Source organism: Pteropus alecto, unplaced genomic scaffold (genome assembly GCF_000325575.1).
Source record: "Pteropus alecto unplaced genomic scaffold, ASM32557v1 scaffold6, whole genome shotgun sequence".
Classification (NCBI taxonomy): domain Eukaryota; kingdom Metazoa; phylum Chordata; class Mammalia; order Chiroptera; family Pteropodidae; genus Pteropus; species Pteropus alecto.
Window position 1 is genome coordinate 1,189,988 of NW_006437738.1, and position 15,163 is coordinate 1,205,150.

Genomic DNA, 15,163 nt, shown 5'->3' on the forward strand with positions numbered 1-15,163 from the left:
CAACCTAAATTCTCACAGAGGTCAGGCAGGTAAGTAAATGAGGAAAGGGGACCTACTTGGGAACAAACAGGGAATGGTGGGAACTGTGGCAAAACAGAGAGGCTTGTCCCATATGAAGTGGGCAGCTCGTCCTCAGCTCTAGCCAACTGTTGCCATGAAGACACAGGAGCCCAGGGCGGCCAGATCTCTGTTTTCCAAGATTAGGTGGATTCATAAATTTTTGTGTGATATTGATAATCAATTAGTTTTTTTCTTTTTTTATTAAAACGATTGGAATGACATTGGTTAATAAAATCAAATAGGTTTCAAGTGTACAATTCAATAATACGTCATATGTATATTGCATTGCGTGTTCACCACCCAAAGTTAAATATCCTTCCATCACCAAATATTTGATCTTCTTGACCCCATCTACCTTCCCGCTCCTCCCCTTCCCTCTGGTGACCACGGATCCACCGTTCGTGTCCATGAATCTCTGTTTGTTTGTCATGTTTGTTTGTTGCTTTCAGTTTGTTGCTTTCCGACATATGAGTGAGATCATACGGTTCTCAGCTCTTTCAGTCAGATTGACTTTGCTTAGCGTGATAATCTCAGGATCCATTCATGGTGTCGCAAATGGCAATGTTCATCTTTTTTATGGCTGAGTAATATTCCACTGTATACATGTACCCCATCTTCTTTATCCAATCATCTATCGATGAACACGTCAGTTGTTTCCATGTCTTAGCCACCGTGGATACTACCGCTATGAACATCAGGGTGCATATATCTTTGAGGATAAATGTTGTCAAGTTTTTTGGGTAAATGTGCAGAATAGAGATTGCCGGGTCATATGGTAATTCTATTCTTAATTTTTTGAGGAACCTCCATACTGTTTTCCATAGTGGCTACATCAATGTACAAAAAAACAAGTATTTGTTAGCCATTGGTATGCCCTCTTAGGAAAAGTGCCTGTTCAGGTCCTCTGTTCATTTTTTGATTGGATAGTTTGATTTTTTCGTTGTTATTGAGTCATATGAGTTCTTTGTGTATTTCGGATATTAGGCCCTTATCGGAGGTGTTGTTTGCAAATATTTTCTCCCATTCAGTTGGTTGCCTCTGCGTTTTGTTGGTTTCTTTTGCTGAGCAGAAGCTTTTTAGTTTTATATAGTCCCATTCATTTATTTTTGCTTTTACTTCCCTTGCCTTTGAGGTCAAATTCATAAAATCCTCCCTAAATCCAAGATTAGTACCTATGTTTTCTTCTATGCAGTTTATTGTTTCAGGCCTTATATTCAGGTCTTTGATTCATTTCGAGTTAATTTTGGTGTGTGGTGACAGATAGCAGTCTAGTTTCTCAAAGAGTTTTTAAAAAATTACAAAATGCTGAGCTAGAGAACAAGGTGAAAGCTAACAGAATGGGTGGATCTGGCTTCTGGCTCACCTATTTGAGGCCTGGGATATAAATACATGACAGAAGAATGGTCACCAAAATGTCGACAGACATTGTCATGATGTTGTGCGATTTAAGGTGGATTGACTCTCTTCGTATTTTCTATATATTTGAATGTTTTATTCAAAGGCATCAACAACAGCGGAGACTGCAGGAGCTGCATGCAACCGGGTGGAGAGCACATGGCGGGAGAAAGTAGAGAGGGTGACAGCCGGATGGGTGTGCTCGGAGCAGCCCAGGAAGTCAGTCCCCGCCTGCTGATGGGGACTGGCCTTCACCCTGAGCAGAGGCTGAGCAGGCTGGGGCCAAAGCTGCATTCCCAGTAACAGTGGCCCAGGCCAGTGGTCTCCTCTCTTGCCTGAGGAGCCCTGGGCTTGGGCTCAAATCCCAGCTCTACCTGTGCGGCCTGGGGCATGTGACTTTGCCCTGTGAGTCTGCTCCCTTACCTGCAAAGGGAAGTAAAAATACCTACTTCTTTTCTCTGTGGGTGAGGAGGTTTTCAAAAGCAAATGCGTGAATGCATAGCCCAGGATGCAGGATCACAGGTGTGCCGTCCGGTTTTGGCCTCTGAGGACTTGGCCCTCTGTGCTGGAGAGGCGTGTGCTCTGTGGATACACAAGTGCTTTCCCCTGAGCGTGGGACTCTCGCGGTGAGATTTGGAGGCGAGGAGAGATTTTAGGTGAGAGCTGTCACTTCACGCCGAATAGGCAGCCAGGAGTTCCTGAGTGCAAACTTTGTGCCAAGCTGAGTGTTGGGTGCCGGGGAAAGAAAACTTAACAGTCGCCAGTGACATTCAGTGATAAACCCCTGGTGGGGAGGGGGGGCGGGTTGAAGGGGCCCTTAATCCATTCAACGAGGGCTTCACAGAGCAGGGTGACTGTCTGGAGTCTTGGGTATTGGTTCGAGGAAGGAAGGAAGCCTATTGGAGGTCAAGCAGAAGTTTGTGCTTTGGAAAAGGGGAGGGGGAGGGTGTTCCGGGTTCAGGGAACAGCAGGAGCAAAGGCTCAGAGGCTTGAGATGGAATGGAGGATGGGACTTCAGATGAATCCAGGCCTGGACCTGGCTACCCCTCCCCCGCCCCCTTCCTGGGTCTCCACCCTGCACTGAGCTGCTCCCTCACTCCCACTTCCCCTTTCGAAACCCTTGTGGGAGCAGTTTCAGGACAGCAGTTTTCTGCTGGTGACAGGAATACGCACTTGCATGTAAAGTGCATGTGTGCACCTCACATGCATGCAGGAGGTGACGCAGATTCTATCCCTCTCCCAAGCTCACCGGACTAAGAGCCTGGGGGAAGCAGAAGGTCTCCAGTGGGATCAGGTGGCTGGGTCATGGGGTGGGAAGGGGCTGAGTTCTGAGACAAGCCAGAGGCAATGTCTCCCTGGGTCATGTCTCCCTCATGGCCAACAGATATCTCTGTAGCTTCAGAAGTTTCATACCTACTTGTCCACGTACACTTGATGCAAGGGATCCTGGGAAATGGTGCACCTGGTGTTTCTAGCATCTAGGTGGGAGGTAGGATCCCCTAACCAGGGAGGTGGAATGGAGGAGCTGCTGGTAAGAACCAAGGCACAGGCTCGAGGGGCCGTGAAGGAAGATGCCACCATAGGGGCGGAAGGAGAGCAGCCGGAGATGCAGGAAGAAACCCAGGAATAGTCAGAGACCCAAGATGATGGTCCTTTAAGAAGTGACCAGCATCTCCCTGTTGTGGGGGAGGCGAAGGTCTCCAAGCATCCAGTGAGTTAGCGGATGGGCAGGTAGCTGGGGCAGGAGTTGGTGAGGCAGGGGCTTTAGGCAGGGAGAGCCGGGAAGTGGCGGCAGTGAAGGGGCTGCAGTAAGAAGAGGGTAGAGGTGGGGTACGGGGGCAGACGTGGGGTACACCTGAGTGGCGGGACAGACTGAGGAGGATGTTTCAAAGAAGAGAGCGGCGTTACCTGAGTCAAAGCATCAGTGAAATGGGGACACCGCGTTGTGTCTCACCGGCTTGTGGCGATTGGGAAAGTGTCTGGCCTGGAGAGGCCGCGGTGGAGACGGCCGCTGCCTCTCCGTCAGCCCTTTGGCTGCTTGGCTGGTTTTTGCAGTGCTCCAAGAGGACAGTAGGGCCCTGCTTTTTGTGAGATTTAGGAAAGATGGTCTCGGGCAGGGGACCCCAAACCTGAATGTGCACCCACATCACCTGGGGTGACTTTAGAGACAAACCGCCAGGCCCCTGACTCCTGAGTCCATCCTCCGGTGGAGGGGCCTGAAATAGTTATTTTAAACATATTCTCAGATGCTCGTGACCCCAGAGGGAGATACTGTCCTCTCCTCTCTTTAAAAATGTCAGGAGACAGACTGGGCTTCAGAGCTCTGGGATCTAGGAAAGAAAACAAGGAAACTGCATCTGTGCTCCCTATTGAAGGTGTGACGTCACCCAGCACCCCTTACATCAAGAGCTTGCTTCTAGCTTGGTGTCAGGAAAATCCAGCTCACCACGGAACCGGCAGGCTTCCTCTTTTCTAGTAAGGAGAACTGAATAACTCACTTTGTTTTCCTCTTTACTCTGGCTGCCAGGAAACTCAGGCAAATTTGAAGCTCAGCTGTGGCAACCTGTCATTTGGCATATTTACTTTCTTTTCTCCTTGGTCTTGATTTTCTTCTTTCACAGTCTTTGCTTTTTGTGTATATGTGTGCTGATCGTGGAGATACAAATTCTCGATATAAAAGGAAGGAAGGAAGGAAGGAAGGAAGGGAGGGAGGAATGAAGGAAGGAAGGAAGGAAGGAAGGAAGGAAGGAAGGAAGGAAGGAAGGAAGGAAGGAAGGAAGGAAGGAAGGAAGGAAGGAAAAAGTCTGAGACAGAACACAAGTGCAGCAGTCAGGGGAGATCAGCATTAAAGTTCTGGCCTCCAGCCTGCTGAATGCCCTTGGACCGCTCACGCACACTCTGATTCCCTCTGACCTTCTGACTACCCTCCGTCTTCTCTGCAAACTCCTTTCTCTTTCTGTCCTGAAATGTTCATGTTTATGAAGTGCCTACCTGTTCCGCTGTGTAACAAACCATCCCCAAACTTCTTAATCGATTTATTTTGCTCATGGGTCTGCAGTCTAGATAGGGCTCAGTGGGGACAGCTGGTTTCTGCTCTACTTGGTGTCCGCTGGGATAGCTCGAGGCTGGGCCTGGAACATCTTCAAGCTCGCTCTCTCACGTTTGATGGCAGGTCTGGGAGGACCCTAACAGCTGGGGCTCAAACATCTGGAACTCCTCAGGCAGCTCTCTCTTGCTCTCTGTGGCCTCACCACGTGGTCCCTCCAGCATGGTGGCTCCAGGGGAGGCGCTAGCCTTGGAAGCCAAGGTGCACGTCCCGGGAGAGAGAGAGAGCAAGTGAAAACCGTGTCACCTTTTATGACTTGGCTTTGGAGGTCTCTCAGTGTCACTTTCAATGTAGTCACGGGGTCACATTATAAGAGCATGTGAGAAGGGAGATGTTGGCGCTGCCCTCTTTGGAACATACTGCCTGCCACTGTTTCTCATGTTGAGTAATGTGCCAGGGCCTGGGGACACGGGCACAGTGGCGTGTAGGGTGCTGGGGCTCCCCCCAGGGCCTATCGCAGCACCTTTATCTTTATCTGACACCCCCACATCCTCGCCTTCAGCCCCATGCTCTCTTCTACCTCTGACCTACATTTCCAGTTTCCTACTGGAAACATCTGGCTGTCTGAGTGGCCCTCAGCTCAGTGGGTCCCCAAATGGCCTCTCATTCCTCTCCTGTGTTCTCCGGCTTAGCAAACGCAGCACTGGGCCCTGGAAATCAATTTGGACTCCTCTTCTGCCTCCTCCCTGCCTAGATAAACACTGTCCCCTGGAATCTGATGTTTCAAATGACTCTCAGAGCCATGGATGCCTCGGGGACCCTTGCTGCCACCTCCCTATTTGGGTCACCATCATTTGCCTTCTTGTGACAGCCTCTGCCGTTCCTTTGGCCTCCAGCCCCCACCCCATTTCCACCCAGAGTCTTTCCCTTCGTAGTTTCTAGACTGATTTTTCTTTTCTTTTTTTTTTTTCACCCTCCTCCCCCTCCCAGAGTGAGACTGATTTTTCTAAGACATGAATCTGATCACATTATTCTCCTCCTTAAAAACCTTCAGTGCCTCCCCACTGCCTTCAGAAGAATGGCATTGAGATTCTATAGCAGGACCCACGAGGCCCCTGGAGCCTGACTCCTGCCGGTCGCTCTAGCCCTCTCCTCCCTCCCACTCTATGCTACAGCATTATGGGCCGTCTTTTTTTAACCTTGATCAGACCATGTTCGCTCATGCCCCAGGGCCTCTGTACATGCCACACCTTCCACCCGAAGTGCTCTTTCTCCTCCATCTCTGGCCAAATCCTGCTCATGCTTCAGTCTTGTCTTAATCTGTTTTCTCTGGGCAATTATTTCCAACCCAAGTGCTCCTGGCTTCCAGCACGCCCTGCCAGCACCCTAGGACCCAACTCTGTAATTACTTGCTCAATATTCGTTTTCATTATTTGCATCATAAGCTCTGCGAAGGATGGGGCCAGGTCTATCTGGTTAGCCTGTGGCACATGGTGGTGCTAAGTATTTGTCGAGTGAATAAATGGCTGGGGTGGGGGAGAGGGTTTGACCAAAGTGGCTCTGGAGGCCTTTTGACTCCTGACTTTCTATTCTCTGCAACAGTAAAGTTCTGTCCAACCAAAAGGCAGATGACCAGTAGGTGCAGAAGTTGGCATCTCTTCCCTGCCCACTAACCCCAGCTTCGGAAATGCTAACACTTACTCCCAACATGGCCTGGGATAAAGCAAGAGCTGAGTCCATCGGCCATTCCCATCCAGTTCCCAATGTTAAGCTCGGGCTCCTCACTCCCACTCTGAGCCTGGGCATCCTCATACTAGTATGGCAACTCTGTTAACCAGAGCCTTCAGTTATCTAGAAGCTGGATCCCTTGGCCAGGCTGGGCCGTGGAGTCGTGGCCAGGGCTGCTGAAATAGACCAGCTTGTAAGTGCGATGAGCTCGCGATCTCTAATCTCCCCTCCCCCTGCCCCGAACTGAACGGAAGGGCTCTTACTGAGTCTGAGATCTGAACCCTTACAGTTACAGAGGAGAAAACCTCGGCGGGTGGGTGGGAGGGAGGTGTTCCCAAGTGCCCTGAGTTCTGGTTTTCACTCTCTTTCCTACTGCCCTTTCTATCCTCTTACTGCCCCTCGGACCCTGCCGTTTTGCCCAGACCAGGCTGTCAGCGTGCTGGGATGGAGGCCATATCTGGTCCTCTGCCTAATCTTGGGCCCACGGGGTCCTGAGATAACCCTGACACAGACAGGGGTGCAACTTGCCCGAAGTCAGCACCAAGGGGAGGGACAGCGGGCTCAGGGCTCCCGCCTGCTAGTTTCCTACCTGGGCCTGACTGAGTCTACAGGCCAGGTGTGGGGCCTCAGGTGGGCGTCATGCTGGATGGGCCGAGGGCACAGATGGTACGGAGAGCATAGGTGAGGCTTGTGCTCAGATAGACCCAGGCCTCTCCTGCTGCTTCTGGGCCTTGGCCTCCAACTCTGCAAAATGGAACTGTTGGCTCATTTATTCCTGAGACTGGCCCAGAATGCTCCCTGCAAGGCCCGGGGGCCATGGAGACCGATGCAGAGGCCCTGGGCATCCCCTGTGCGCTGGTGCAGGCCTTTAGAGAGGACTCCCTCTCACCACAAGCTGCTGCCCGCAGGGACTTTCCCTCTCTGGGCCTTCGTTTTCTTTTCTGCAAGATCGGGATAATTACGGCACCTCCCATGAGGGGGACGTGAGAGATTTTCTGACAGATCCATGTAAAGCAGCTGGCACAGAGCTGGGCCACAGTCAGGGCTCAGAACCCCTCTGGCCCACCGAGTAGGAGGGCTTGGTCTGGGTCAGACGGGGAAGCCCAGGAGGCTCTGGCCCCTTCCCTCGCCCCTTTCCTGAGTTTCCTTAGGCCAAAACAGCTCGCGGGCTCCGCCCTGTGGTGGCCACTAGGACACCACGTAAAGAAGCCACAGCTTGGGGCTCCCTTGAGTGTCTGGGACCTCAGAGGGCCCTTCACCCAGACACCCAGGGATCTGTGGGCGGTGATTGAAGCCAGGACCAGGGCTAGGGGCTGGGAAGAGCACGGCTGCTCTGTCTTCTCTTCCGTTCCCCATCTCATCCTCTCTGACTGTCCATTGCTGGCCTGGTGGAGGTGGTGAGAATGGAGAGGTAGGTTGAGGGTGATGGTGGGGGTTGGGGTCGGGAGATGCTGGGGTGGTAGGTAGAACCTGGACCAAAGTGAAGTGGATGAGGCTGTGCAAATGCTGGCTTAAATTTGATCTTTATTTAAATTTAAATAAATAAATTAAACTTTATTTTTGATATTTTTCATCACAATTTTGTATCAGTTTTGATTTATAAAGATATCACGTAAAGTATTATTTGTCTTGATTAGTGAATTTCTGGCTTCCCCTTAGATTCTGTGTCCAAGGTGAGTGCCTCACTTGCCTGACCAAAGCCCAGCCCTGTTTGGGGAGCAGGTAGGGAGCAGCTGGGGTGCAGGATTCTCATAGAATCCTCTTGACTCCGTTCAACGACTGTTCCTTTGTCCAACCTCCCTGCATCTTCCACCATCCGTTCTTCCATCCATCCCTCAACACCTGTCCATCTGCCCATCTGCCTATACTCTTAAGAACTTGCATCCTGCATTAAATGGCCTGAGTTTGTATCCTGGCTGCCCATCCTGGACGACCTATGACGTCCATTCGGCATTCACGTTCCATTTGATATAGTTTCACATTTAAAAAATATCCAGATAATGCTTGTTTAACAAATATTTATTGATCTCCAATCTCCACACATTCAGTAAAATAGATATGAGGAACTGAGGCCCAGAGAGCCAAGTGTCTTGTCCAGAGCCCCACGGTCTAGGAGTGATAGGGGTGTGAGACCTGCCGAGTCTGAATCACAAGGCTGGCTATGTCCATCTTTCATGTTGCTGCCTCTCCTCTGGGTTGAGTGAGGTCCAGCCTGGGCTGTCTCCTCCCAAAACCTTGCTGAATGAGGCAACAGACCCGTGCCTGTTCTGCTGGGTTTTTCTTATTTGCAGTGGAGTGGAGTCTGCCAACACAGAAAGCCGGACAAAGGAGCCCAAACCAATGCAAGTGGAGTGTTTAAAAAGTGCTTAAAATAGGAGGGAGTGGCCACCAGGTGAGTGATGCAGAGAGGCTGGGAGGATGGACCTGTGATGGAGCCTCGCTTACCTTCCATTCCATCCTCCCTCTGCTGTGCTGCTTTGTCATGGAGCCTGGAAAACGAAACATACCGTTTCTCCCAGATCCTTTGCAGCTGTGGTTCTGGATGTGAACTGGATTCTGCCAGTGAGACCTACTCTGGCCAGGCATGGAAGGTGGCTGTCTTCTCACTGCTCCTGGAGGGTGTTGGTGTCACGGAGCAGTTGCAGCAGAGGAGGCAGTGGCTGTTCTCTGTGTCATAATGTCCAGGCGCATGCTGCCTGGGGGGCGAGAGACAGGTGCAGCGGTAGCCGTAGCTTCCTGAGAGCTGGTGGCAGTCACAGTGGTGTGTTTGGGGGTGCTCTCCGACTCTTCCCTGGTCTACTTATGGCCTTGGCAGCAGCTTCCCTTGGTCAGTTCTGTGGTGTTCTGGGGACCCAGTCATTCAAATTTCGTAAGTACCTAATTCCCCATGTTAAATCTCTTTCTGCTTAAGGTACCCAGAGTGGTCGTTAGTTCCCGCACTGAGGCATGCCCGACACAGGGTCAAGATGGCCTTTGGATTTAGGAATTTGGAAGGCACCGGTGGCGTTTGAGAGAGTGGTCTCAGCAGGATGGAGGTGGGGGGACATCAGTTTTGGAGCCCTATTGGCGCCTTTAAGAACATGGCTTAATCCATAGAAGTGGGCGGAGCCCAGAAGCACAGCACATGGAAACACCTGGGAATGCAGATTTAGTCCCCACACATGTTCTTGGCCCGCTGGGGTCCCTGGTCCCAGCCCTTCTTGGCCCAGTCCCTGGATCTCCTATCTTTGTGTATAAATGTCTGGTTCTGGTCTTGCCACGAAGGAAACCGGATTACAGCAGGTGAGGGGTTTCCCGGGAGGCAAGGGTACAGAGACGCGTGGGCTGGGAGGGGAGGATGGGTGGGTGGCACTGGGGGAACCTGGAGACCAAGCCCTGGGTTCTTTCTGTATAAGATGGGAGAGGCTCAATGTGGGAAGCTGTCGACGTGAGAAAGAAGATGCTCGAGAAAGCCAAACAAAATGCTAGCGAAGGGGAGTGGGTAGTTGACAAAAAGGGAAAAGCCAGCATGGCCGCAGTAACCCTGACGTTACTGAGTGCTTGTGGCTCGCCAGGCACATTCTAGGTGAGTTACACACGCCACTCACCTTGTGCTCATAGTGAGGGGGTGAAGTTGCCTGTTGAGGCCACAGGGTCAGCTAGTGGAGGAGGCAGGGTGTGAGCTGAGCACGGTTGACTCCAGGGCCCATGAGTGGGAGAAGAGGATGTTGGAGGAGGACCTGGACCATCTCTACATGGGTTTGGGTGGAATGGAAGCTGAGGTCATCTCCTGAAGGACAGGGTTGCTGGTTCCAGAAGGATGATGGCTGGGGAAGGAGAGTGTGTGAACCAGCACCTTCTGGGGTCAGCAAGGGGACGGCTGAGAGCGCCCGCCTCGCTGAGTTGAAGGTGAGTTCACAGAGGTGGACAGGTGGGTCTGGGGGTCTAGGTCCCAAAGAAGAAAGGAATTAAGAGTATGCAGGAAGAGTGATCCGAGAATGGACGACTGGCTGGGGGTGCAGAGGGAGAGACGGGATGGGGGGCCTGGGTACATGGCCAAAGGGAGCGCAATACAACTGACTGGGAGGTGTGGCTGAGGGCAAGACCCGAGGGGAGAACAGCTATGCCCCCAGGTGTGCAGCCGGAAGGGGTTTTTTGGTGACCTCTTTCTGCTTAATATCCCATCTGTATCTGGACAACTCCACACTTACGTCTCTGTCCTGGATCCTTCCTCTTCCTCCAGACTCGTCATCCAACAGCACACTCGACATCCCCATGTCCAAAAGCTTCTCAACCAAAATGTCCAGAACAGAAGCTCAGTTCCCAACCATGCAAACCCTCTCCTCCGCAGTCACCCCTCTCCCGGTTAAATGGCACTTTGCCAGGTTGCTAGGAATGAAATTGGCACCATATTTGACTCCATCAGCAAATCCTGTAGCATCTACAAAGTATATCCTGGGGCTGGCCACTTCTCATATCCTCCACCATCACCTTCCACTGTCCCCTCTCACTGGGCACCTCAGTGACGGCAGGGTCTCCCAGCTCCTGCCTTTGTCCCACTATGGTCTATTCCTCCTACGGCCACTAGAGAGCACCTTCTAGATTCGAATCTCACTGTTTCCCAGCTCACAGAACGAATGCCAAGTCTTACTGGTGCCTCCAGGCCCTTGGGCCACTCTGCCTTGGGCACGTCCTTCAGGCCCCACAGGCCTTCTTGCTGTCCCTGAAAACACTCCGAGCTCCTTTCCACCTTTGTCCTGGGCACCCTCGGCCCGCAGTGTTCTTCCCGCCTGTGCAGAGCGCAGTCTGGTTTCTAATCACGTCTGCCCCCTTTCCCCGTCATTCTCTTGTCCTCAGCCTCCTTTGTTATTTTTTCATGGTGCTTTCAACACCTATATTCTCATTCTATTTATTATCTGCTTTGTGTTCTGTGTCCCTGCTGGGCTGTGAGCTCTCTGAAGGCAAGGACTTCGCTTGGTCCCCCCGCCATTTCCCCAGGGTCTAGCACCCAGGATGAGCTTGTTAAATATGCGTCGAGTGATGAATAGTGCATGGCAGCCTGACATGGCAGGCAGGAGGCCGTCCTCCTCACCCCCTGGGCCAGACCCCATTGAAAGTATCTTCCCCTTCTTGGTCAGCATCAGAAGCCCCCGGCCCACCCACCAGTGGAGTGGGCAGAGCCAGTGGCCAGGGTACAAGGAAACAGGAAAGAGTTAGGGGTTAAATGGCCTGGGTGGGGGCGCCATGGAGGAGGGAGGGGATGTTGAGAGTCAAAATCAAAGGCCTGCCCATTGGAAGAGATGGCGGGGGCGGAGGGGGGGCAGGGGGTGATGTACTGGATGGCAGAGAAGCTGCCCTGAGCTCCCCACCTCTGTCGGGCTGGAGCAAGGGCATGTCCACACCTGGGCTTGTTCTGTGCAGTTCGCATGCGTGCCTAAGGCTGACAGGCAGGCTGAGGGTGGAGTCTCCGCTCCTACCCCTCCATGGTAAGGATAGGAGCTGGAATAAGGCGTGGGGAGTTGAGCAGAGGGTGCAGGGGCCCTAGGGGGAGCACCCAATACTGAATCTTAGAGGAAAAATGGGATCCGATCAGACAGAGGAGGAGGGCTTGGGGAGGGGGACAGGGACTTCTAGGTTGAGAGAATGGCAGGTGCAAGGATATACTGAGTGTGACATTTGAAGACCTTGCAGGGCTTTGGCCTGGAGGTGGCAGAGGGAAGCAAGAGATGCAGTGGGGAGAGTGGGCGGGGACAAGCCCTGACCGCCAGGGTCCTCATCCAAGAGAAAACAGGATCCCGTTAACGCTGGGAAAACTCACAGCCCTCCTCCCCCGGCACTGACACTTACATACGATGCATTCTGGGGACAAATGCTGAGTTCTGAAGCAAAGCAGCGAGCTGGCAAGTGAGAGAAAGAGGTAAATTCAAGAAATAATAGGAGGGAGAAACCACAGGGCCCTGAGGTGCCAAGAATGAGAAGGGAAAGCGCCAGGAATGCTGCCCAGTCCAGGAGTAACTTTCAATAGACGGGCAAATTCAGTACAAAAATAAGGTAACTTTCCAGCCCAAAGGGAGGAAATACAATATTAGGATAAATGGCGTTGGTCACTGGGTAGCTATCTGGAAAAAATAAGGTAAGATCTGTACCTTGCACTATTCAAGGAGGTCACATAACCAGATATAAAAAATTAAGCCATGACACTACGAGGAGAAACTGTAAAAGAATGCTTAAAAAATATAATTTCAGAGTGGCAGAGGCCTAAGAATCACAAAGAACCTAGCAGCCATAGAAAAAGACTGACGAGCTAAAACAACATAGATATGAAGGCACCCTCATGCCTCAAGCCACGCTTAGCAAAGCCAGTGACAATCTGGGGAAATGTGGTTGTCACTCATGTGATAGACAGAAAGCTAATTTTCTTAATATGGAAATCAATGAAAAAGATCAGTACCAAATAAGAAAATGGGCAACATGTATGAGAACACAGTTCACAGAAAAGGGAAATACAGATGGCTTTTAACTCTGAAAAAAAAAAATGCTCACTCATACTAAAAGAAGTGCACATTAAAACTCCATTGACGTATTATGATTTTTTGCCTATTGGATGATCAAAAATAAGCAAGTTGTCTAAAAGACCGTGTTAATGAGAAGGTGAGAGACGAGCTTTCACGCCCTGCCAGTGGGAGGATGAATGAGTGCAGCCCTTTGGAGGGCATTTGGCACAAATGATGCACCTTATGACCCGGGAACTCTCCCAAAGGGAGGCAGCCTTCCGATACTGGCCCCTGGGCAAAACAGTACGTGCACCCCGTTAAACATAGCTGCGCGGTTGGAGGAGCAAAGATTGGGGGGAAACCTAAACTTTTCTTCAGGAGGAATGAGTCAGAGGAATTCCAGCATGCCCAAACAATGGAATTCTGCTCAATGCCAAAAATGCATGAAGAAGCTCTGTGTGAACAAATACAGAACAAACCTCAAGGTAAATAGTAACTGGAAACGCGCAATGTGCAGGACACCTGGCATATGTGCTCCCTTTGGGTGTGGGAGAAGGGAAATAAAAAAAATGCTTTCTTCTGCTGGAATATCCCTGGGAGGACACAGGAGAAATTGGCAAAGGTGGTGGCCTCCTAGGAGGGGACTGGGTGGCTGAGAGATGGGTGGGCAGGCTGATGGGCTCTCGTCATGATAGGCTCTTCTGTACTTGTTGAATTTTGGACCATGTGGACGTATTCCCCATTCACAGGTAGGGAGGTGAGATGGTTGTGTCGTACTGAGACGGGAGGTGGGGAAGACTTGAGGTCAAGGGGCAATGGGCGTCTGGGGTGGGGGTGAAAGGCATCTTTAGCAGGCCTCTGGGTTGCCGATGGGAGCCATGGCATGGCTGAAATGGCCCCTGAGGGTGTAAAGAGAAAGACGGAGACAGTGTCTTGAGGAGCAGGTGTCTGAAAGAGAGGAACAGGAAGGTGCACCTGCACAGCTGCTCTCATCAATCCATCAATGGGAAGGTGGCCTGTGACGCCACAGGGAGAGCTCCCGGGTGTCTGAGAGTGAGTGCAATAGGAACTTGGCTGTGCTTGGTCTGTGGGTGTGTCTGGGGCACAGAACCTGATCCAGGGGCAAAAAGATTAAGATGGTGGCCTCTGCATCCAGGACTTTGCGGGAATCTCTAGGGGAAAATACCCTCCCTGGGCCCTGAATTTGCTCCATGGAAGCTTTAGGTGAGAATATGTCTCCTCCAGCAGCAAGGAGGAGGTGAGGGAGCTGAAGAGTAGCCCGAGGCCATCGAGCCCAGCTGGGTAATGAGGATCAGGAGCAATCTGAATCGTCCTCCCAGGAGCCTGACCCCAGAGCCCAGTCACTCTGCAAGGACCCGCAGGGATGGGGAGCAGACTCCAGACACTGGAGAGTGTCCAGAGCTGGCTGCCCCTATTCTGACACCTCTCCTGGCTGTGATGCTGAGCGTGGGACTGACCCAAGGCAGAGTGGACCTCCGCCCAATTCAGAGTTCCCAATTTGGCTTCCAGGGGACCTACCAGAGACCCCGAGGGCACTCGCACCCCTAAGGGCTTCCTTTTTTTTTGAAGCTCTTATTTCTGTAATAATTTATTAAGTGCCCGCTTTTTGCCGACTCTTAGACTACAGAAAATACTTAGAAAATATTGGCTGCTATTTTAATAAAAGGTTAACATTTTTAGGAAATCTAAAGTTGTATGCTTTTGATGATAGAGCCTAAAGATTTATAAGGCAAAAATAAAAAGTGACTGAATTACAAGGAGAACTGACAAATTTGCCATCATGGTGGGAGAGTTAACCAACCTTTCTTAGTAACTGATAGAGCAAGCGAGAGAAATGAAAACCATTTGTGATGACATAAAAGATTTGAGCAATACAGTTAACCACTTTGATTTATTAGACATTTAGGGATCACTTAATATAAACACATTCATGAAAAATGAACCCCATACTAAGTCATACATAAAGCAAGTCTCAACAAATTTAAAAGAATCAGGCTAAGTTCTTTGACCACCATACCATTAAAAAATAGTAAAAAGATAACAATCCCATTTCCCAGTATTCGAAAATTAATAACACACTTTCGAATAACTCATAGATCAAAAAGAAAATCATAATGAAAATTTAAAATACTTAGAACTAAAACATAATATTACATATCGAAGTTGTACGTGGTGGTAAATTTTATGTTACATATATTTTACCACAATTTTTTAAAAAGCTGTAGGTTGCAGCTAACGTAGTATTTGAGGAAAATTTATATCCTTGAGAGCTTATATTAGGAACAAAGAAAGGTTGAAAATTCATGAAGTAAGCATTCAAAACTGAGAAGTAAAGTAAGAACAATAGAAGAAACCCAAAAGAAAAAAAGGAAATTATAAAGATAAAAACAGAATTTAAATAAATGGAAAAATATCTATGGTATAAAGAGTTAACAAGGTT